Source organism: Octodon degus, unplaced genomic scaffold (genome assembly GCF_000260255.1).
Source record: "Octodon degus isolate 3935 unplaced genomic scaffold, OctDeg1.0 scaffold00054, whole genome shotgun sequence".
Classification (NCBI taxonomy): domain Eukaryota; kingdom Metazoa; phylum Chordata; class Mammalia; order Rodentia; family Octodontidae; genus Octodon; species Octodon degus.
Genome location: NW_004524630.1, coordinates 6,711,965 through 6,717,907, shown reverse-complemented (window position 1 = coordinate 6,717,907; position 5,943 = coordinate 6,711,965). Strand labels below are relative to the sequence as shown.

Below are 5,943 nucleotides of genomic sequence, written 5' to 3'. Positions count from 1 at the left end.
TTGGTGAAATTTCCAATTTTCTTCTGCTTTTGTTATTTGGTTTATTCCACTGTGGTCAGAAAAACTGTTTTCATGACAAAGTAATATGAATTGAATAATAGTTAGTTTAATAATAGTCAATAGTAGTTGATACACTATATACCATTATCTTCCTATTAGTTACTCAGCAATGAAAGAGGATATCTCTTACAAAGGCTAAACTAACATGCAACAGAACAAACCTTTTTAAACTCTTTTGCGATGGGCCTAAGTTGCTAAGTGGCTCCAGCTGGGCTCAAACTTTGCATTTTCCTGCCTCAGCCTCCCAGGGTGCTGGGATGAGAGCACCCTTTAATTTCATCTTTTTAAATTTGTTGAGACCTGCTCTGTGACCTGGCACTCACCAGTCCTGGAGAAAATTCCCTGATGCTTGCTATCACTGGATCGAGGCTTCCACGCATGCCTAGGTCCGCTGGCCGAAAAGTCCTGCTTTTGCACTTATTTTGTGTCTGGATGTTCGATCGGGTGTTGAAAGTGAGACTTCAGCATGCAGAATCTGCCGCTTTTATTGTGCTGGTATCCATTTCTGCCTTGGTGCCAATGTTTGCTGGACTCTTTAGGGATGCTGAGGTTAGGTGCGTGTGCACTGATAACTGTTTATCTGCCGGGTGGACTGGCCTTTGCATCATTTTGTCACTTATTTCTATCTTTCAGCTTACTGTCTATTCTTCTTCTATGACAGGAGCATAAGACCCCTCTCTCTTTATTTTTGTTTTTAAAAATTTTTTATTCTTTTCTGTATTTTAAGGAAGGGTCTACATGGTGTTCAGGGTCTCACTATATAGATCGGACTCGTAGTGATCCACTTGTTTACAGCCTCCCGAGAACTGGGATTACAGATACACGCCACCATTCCCAATCTCAATTGCCATCTCAGTGTGCCCTGGGGGCAGGCGTGGCACGGCAGGCCCGGGGATCAAAACCTGGCCCCTGTGCCTGCTTGCAGGCGCTCTAATCCGCTGAGCTATTTGGCCCGCCCTGCCCTGCTCTCTTTGATTAACTTTTGCATGACATACTTTTACTGCACCTTCACTTTGGGCCTGGACCTCGTCTTAAGTGAATTGGCTTTGTGGTTCTTGTGTCTGTCTTTTCCTCCCTTCCCATCTATCTTTGAATTTTATTAATTTTTATATTGATGTGTTTTGATTCCTTTCCTTGTTTCTTTTGTGTGATTATCTAAGCACTTGCTTTTTTCCATGTTCACTTAGTTGATTACATAACGTACCATGTAGTTATAACAGTATAAATTGATAGCAAATTAGTTTTAATAGCATGTGAAACCTCTACACTTTAACTTATTTTTAATATTATCATTGTGTATGTTCATTTCAGCAATAGTTAAATGCATTTGTATTTGTCATTATTTAGTAGTTTTTTCTTTAACATTTACTTTTGAAGCAAAACTGATTTACCTGCCACCATTACAACAATACAGTGCGGTTTTTTATGTTTACTTTTAGCAATTGAGTCATATTTTCTTATGCATCTCAGTGCTGTTTAGCGTCCGTCCACTTCAGCTTGAAGAGCCTCCTCTTAGCATGTCTCCCGAGAAAGGCCAGGAGCTGGTATGGTGCTTCAGCTTCTGTCTGTTAGTGCACCTCGTGTCTTCAGCTCTGGGGGACACGCCTTCCTGGCGAGGCATCTCTGGGGGGCAGCTTTTCCTTCAGCTCCTGGACCATATCTGGCTGCTGCCTCAGGCTTGTGAGGTTTCTGCTAAAAATCCATTTGCTTGTCCAAAGAGTTGCCCTCGTGTCTCACCATTCGATTTACCTTTGAGAGTTTTCCCTTGGAAAATTTTGTCTAAACTCAAGTCAGGGTCTTTGCTAAGTTACCGAGGCCAGGCTTCAACTTATGGTCCTATTGCCTTAGCCTCCCAGAGTCCTGGGATTATAGACATACACCTGGCTCTTTTTGCCTTTGAATTGATAGTTTGAGTGTTATGTTGCTTGCTGAGAATTTTTGGGGGAAGTTTCCATTTAATTTGCTGACTTTTTGATTTCTTGGATCTGGATGTCTGTTCCCTTCATATTTGGAAAGTTCTGAGTCATCTGAGTTATTTCATTGAATTCTTTCTCTCTCTCCATCTCTCTGTCTCTGTCTCTCTGTCTCTCTGTCTGTCTCTGGAATTCCCTTACTTGTACATTAATCTAGTTGGTGGTTTCCTTCAAGTTCTTTAACTTTCTATCCTGTTTTCACCTTTTCTTTTTGTTCCTCTGACTAGATCATTTAGAATCACCCACTTCCAAGTTTGCTTATCCTTTCTCTGGCTTGATCTAGTTAGGTGTGAATCTTCTATGGTAAAGTTTTGTTGAGTTGTTGTACTTTTCAGTTTCTTAATTTCTGTAAAACATTTTCTAATTAAAATTCTCACATTCCTCCTGATTTCTTTTTGGTCCCGTGTGTATCTCTGGGCTTGGTTCGGAGCGCCCACATCCCAGCCTTCACCTCCCCAGGTTAGGAGCGCCCGCATCCGGGCCTTCACCTTCCTGTACTGTTGGGGCTGCTGAGCACACCGTAGACATCTCTGGTCCTCATAGACTAGCCCAACGCAGGGCGTGACTCGCGCCCATCAGGTGGGTGGGGGATGAGGAGGCTCCGGCCCGTCTTCTTCCCAGGGTGAAGCAGGTAGATGTGGTGTTGTTCTCTCGCTCTGCGGGAAGCAGGAGTGTGAGGTGCGGCCTCTACCAGCCTAGGCTGCACCTCTAGCCCTGGGGAGCGCCGAGACTGGGGGGAGCGGTCAGGGAGTAGAGGAGGCCGGGGAAGTGGAGGGCCAGAGGGCCAGCCAGAGCCTCCGCTGTGCGGGAGGTCAGTGACACGAGACTCGGTTCTCTTCTTTTCCTGTCCCGTCCCCGACCTGTTGGCAGGATGTAACCCAGGGCCAGGCAGTGCTCAGCAGCCTCTTTACTGCCAAGCTACGCTTTCAGCCCTGTCTCTCTCACTGATTTTTTCTTTCTTTATTTTTAAGAGAATGAAAATAAAAAAGGTAACAATGAAAAACGATACAGAATTTCAAAACACGATGACAGGAAGTCAGCAGTGGTTGCTCTATTGCGTATTGTTACCTTCAGCTTACCAGGTACAGACACGCAAGAGTAGGCGCAGCCCAGATTTGGGTGTCATAGTAGACTCTCGTGTTTTCTATAAAGCATGGGCTATTCTGGTGGGCATGGGGATATATGCTTAAGTCGCAGTGCTCTGGGAGGCTTAGGCAGGAGGATCAGAAATTCAAGGTCAGAATGGGTAATTTAGCAAGATCCTGTCTCAAAAAGTGTAGAGCTGGGGGCCGGAGTTGCAGCTCAGTGTTCAATCCTTAGTAGTTTAAAAGAAAATTCTCAAAATATATATGGGAGATACACACAGAGAGACAGAGACAGAGCATATGATATATATAGGAGATACGTAGTTTAATCTTATGTAATATATGTAACGTAATTACATATATTAGACATACAGTGTTTCGTGTGCTTGAAAGGTGATTCAATAACGAGGCATTACTCTCCTCAGTGTTTCTTCCGCTGATGAGTTCATAGCTGACTGCTGTTGAGAGGCCAGTCACTGGGGCTGTGACCCAGAAGGACATGCCGCTCTCCTGGGTCCGTCCCTTCCTTCCCTGCTTCTGGCTAGCAGCACACGAGCAGCTGCCCCTGCGGTGCCCCCGTGCAGTCTTTGCTGCCATGGCAATGGCCAGCTGTGGCCACAACCCACTGAAGCTGTGACACAAATATAAATCTCAGTGACCAATATATTTTCCAAAAACTTCCAGATGATCCCTGAAATTTAGAATTAAAACAAACAAAAGTGGTAATATTAGGTGTTGATTATCGCTAGTGATTCTGACTGTTATTAACAGATAGAATTTGTGTACTTATCGATGAATATTTCTCACTAATAGTATGTTCATTTGTATTTTGAAACTCATGAAAATAAACTCTAATCTATATCTTTCCTCTTTCTTTCACCCCCAGATTTATAATCTGGGTCTTTTACAATGAGAATTTTATAAATATGGAATGTACTGAACAGTCAAAATCGGAGCGAGCCTTGTTTTGCATGCGCGCAATCTTTCTGGCAAATTAATAAGGCTTTACCAGCACTGGGGTCACCCTCGAGTCCCTGTTCCTTTCTTTGCAGCACTGGGGGTGGCCTCGGGGGTGTTCTACCTCCAAAAGGCATCCCTATGGTGCGCTACTTTTGATTTTGAGACAGGACCTTGCCCAACTGCCTCAGACCTGCCGGCCGCAGCCCGCCTCCTGAGCGGCCAGCTCTCAGGTGCGCACCGCCCCTGCAGACCCGCACGGGCGCGCCCTGCCCGGCCTCCAGCCTGGACTGGCTCCGCAGTCCGCCCGCTCCGCCGCTCCTCAGTCAGCTTCCCCTTCCCGAGTTTTGTCCATGTGGTCAGTGATTCCATTTTTATCAAGTACTAACTTGATGATACTCTGTCTTTTAAAAAGCTGAAGAGGACCCTAATTGTGATGCTTCCGCAGCCCTCGGCACTGGTGCTGGCGGCACCACCATCCTCCGGCACTTTTCACAGCAAGCTCTCGCACCACGTGGCTGTGCGTTGTTCCCGAGAACCTGGAGCATTCACTTCTCCGTGCTCTTGCTTTCCTACGTGCAATGATTCTTTCCTTCCTCTTGACTTGCCAGAGTCTACAATCTTCAAGACCTCAGTCTTGTATCCAGGAACAGCGAATCATGCACACTCAGGGTTCTGTGGATGTGTGTTCATCCTTCATAGCATTTTGCAAAGCTTTCTCACTTGCGTGCACATCTTGCACACCCAAGAGTCTTGTTAAAATAGCCCAAGCTTTGGAGCAACAGCTTTACTTTTTTTGAAAATCTTTTATTAATTTATTTAATGTATTTGGTGCAGGGTCTCACTATGCAGCTCCGACTCATAGTGATTCACTTGTCTCAGCTTCCCCAGCGCTGAGGTTATAGGCATGCACCACTACGTCGTGTTTCAGTGGCCAGCTTGGTGTGGGGCAGACGCAGTATACGGCACCCAGGTCCTTGCGCTTGCCAGGCAGGCACTTAGACCGCTGAGCCCTCTCCCCAGCCCAGGAGCACAAGCTTCCTATTCCAGCATCGCCACCCTTAGCTCTGTAGACTTCAGCTGTCACCTCTGCAATGCGATGGGAATAATCCTGCTGCTCTTGGGGTGCTCTAGTTAAGGGGCTTTCCAAGATTCAGCGTTCTCCGTTTATAGTGGCTTATTGCCGTCTCCTTAAGGTTCTGCTGAGTTAGATTCCTTTGCATCCTAGCACAGAGCCTAGCGTGTAGTAAGCTCTCAAATGCTTATTGAATGGATGACAGACTTGCTACCCGGTAACTAAATGTAGACGCTGAGTTGCCTATAATTCCAGCACTAGGGAGATTGAAGCAGGAAGATTATGAGTTTGTAGCCCGCTTGTGCTACATAGAAAGACCCTGTCTCAACAAACCAAGAAGAAGAAGAATAAAAATACCAATAAATAAGTGTAGGCATTGAAAGAAGAACCAAATAAAGTATTTATATGCTAATGTAAATACATTATATATAACATACTAGCATTTATTTATATACTAACACAAATGTACTACTTAATCAAGATATTATAAGTGTATAAACGCCCCTTAGATTTATGGCTTAGCCAAGTATATAAACTCTAGCTGAACTAGAAATTTATCTTGTCATTTTGTAATATTATGTTTTCAATTTGACTTCTGATTAGGGAGACAAACCAAAAATGCTAAATCTACTTTCTTGATTTGCTTGTACAAAAAAAAAAAAAAAAAAAAAAAAAGATTAAATACATGACAGGTGGAATTTAAACTCACAATTTATAACTCAGTTATCCTCAATCACATGAAATTTGGTTAAATACAAAATCAAACCTAATTCAGACCATTAATTACAGAGCT

The 5,943-nt window shown here is 44.2% G+C and overlaps 1 pseudogene; it reads right to left on the bottom strand.

The window, feature by feature from the left end:
- LOC101584163 overlaps window positions 1-5,943 on the bottom strand; it is a 90,499-nt pseudogene that overhangs the window by 18,732 nt on the left and 65,824 nt on the right.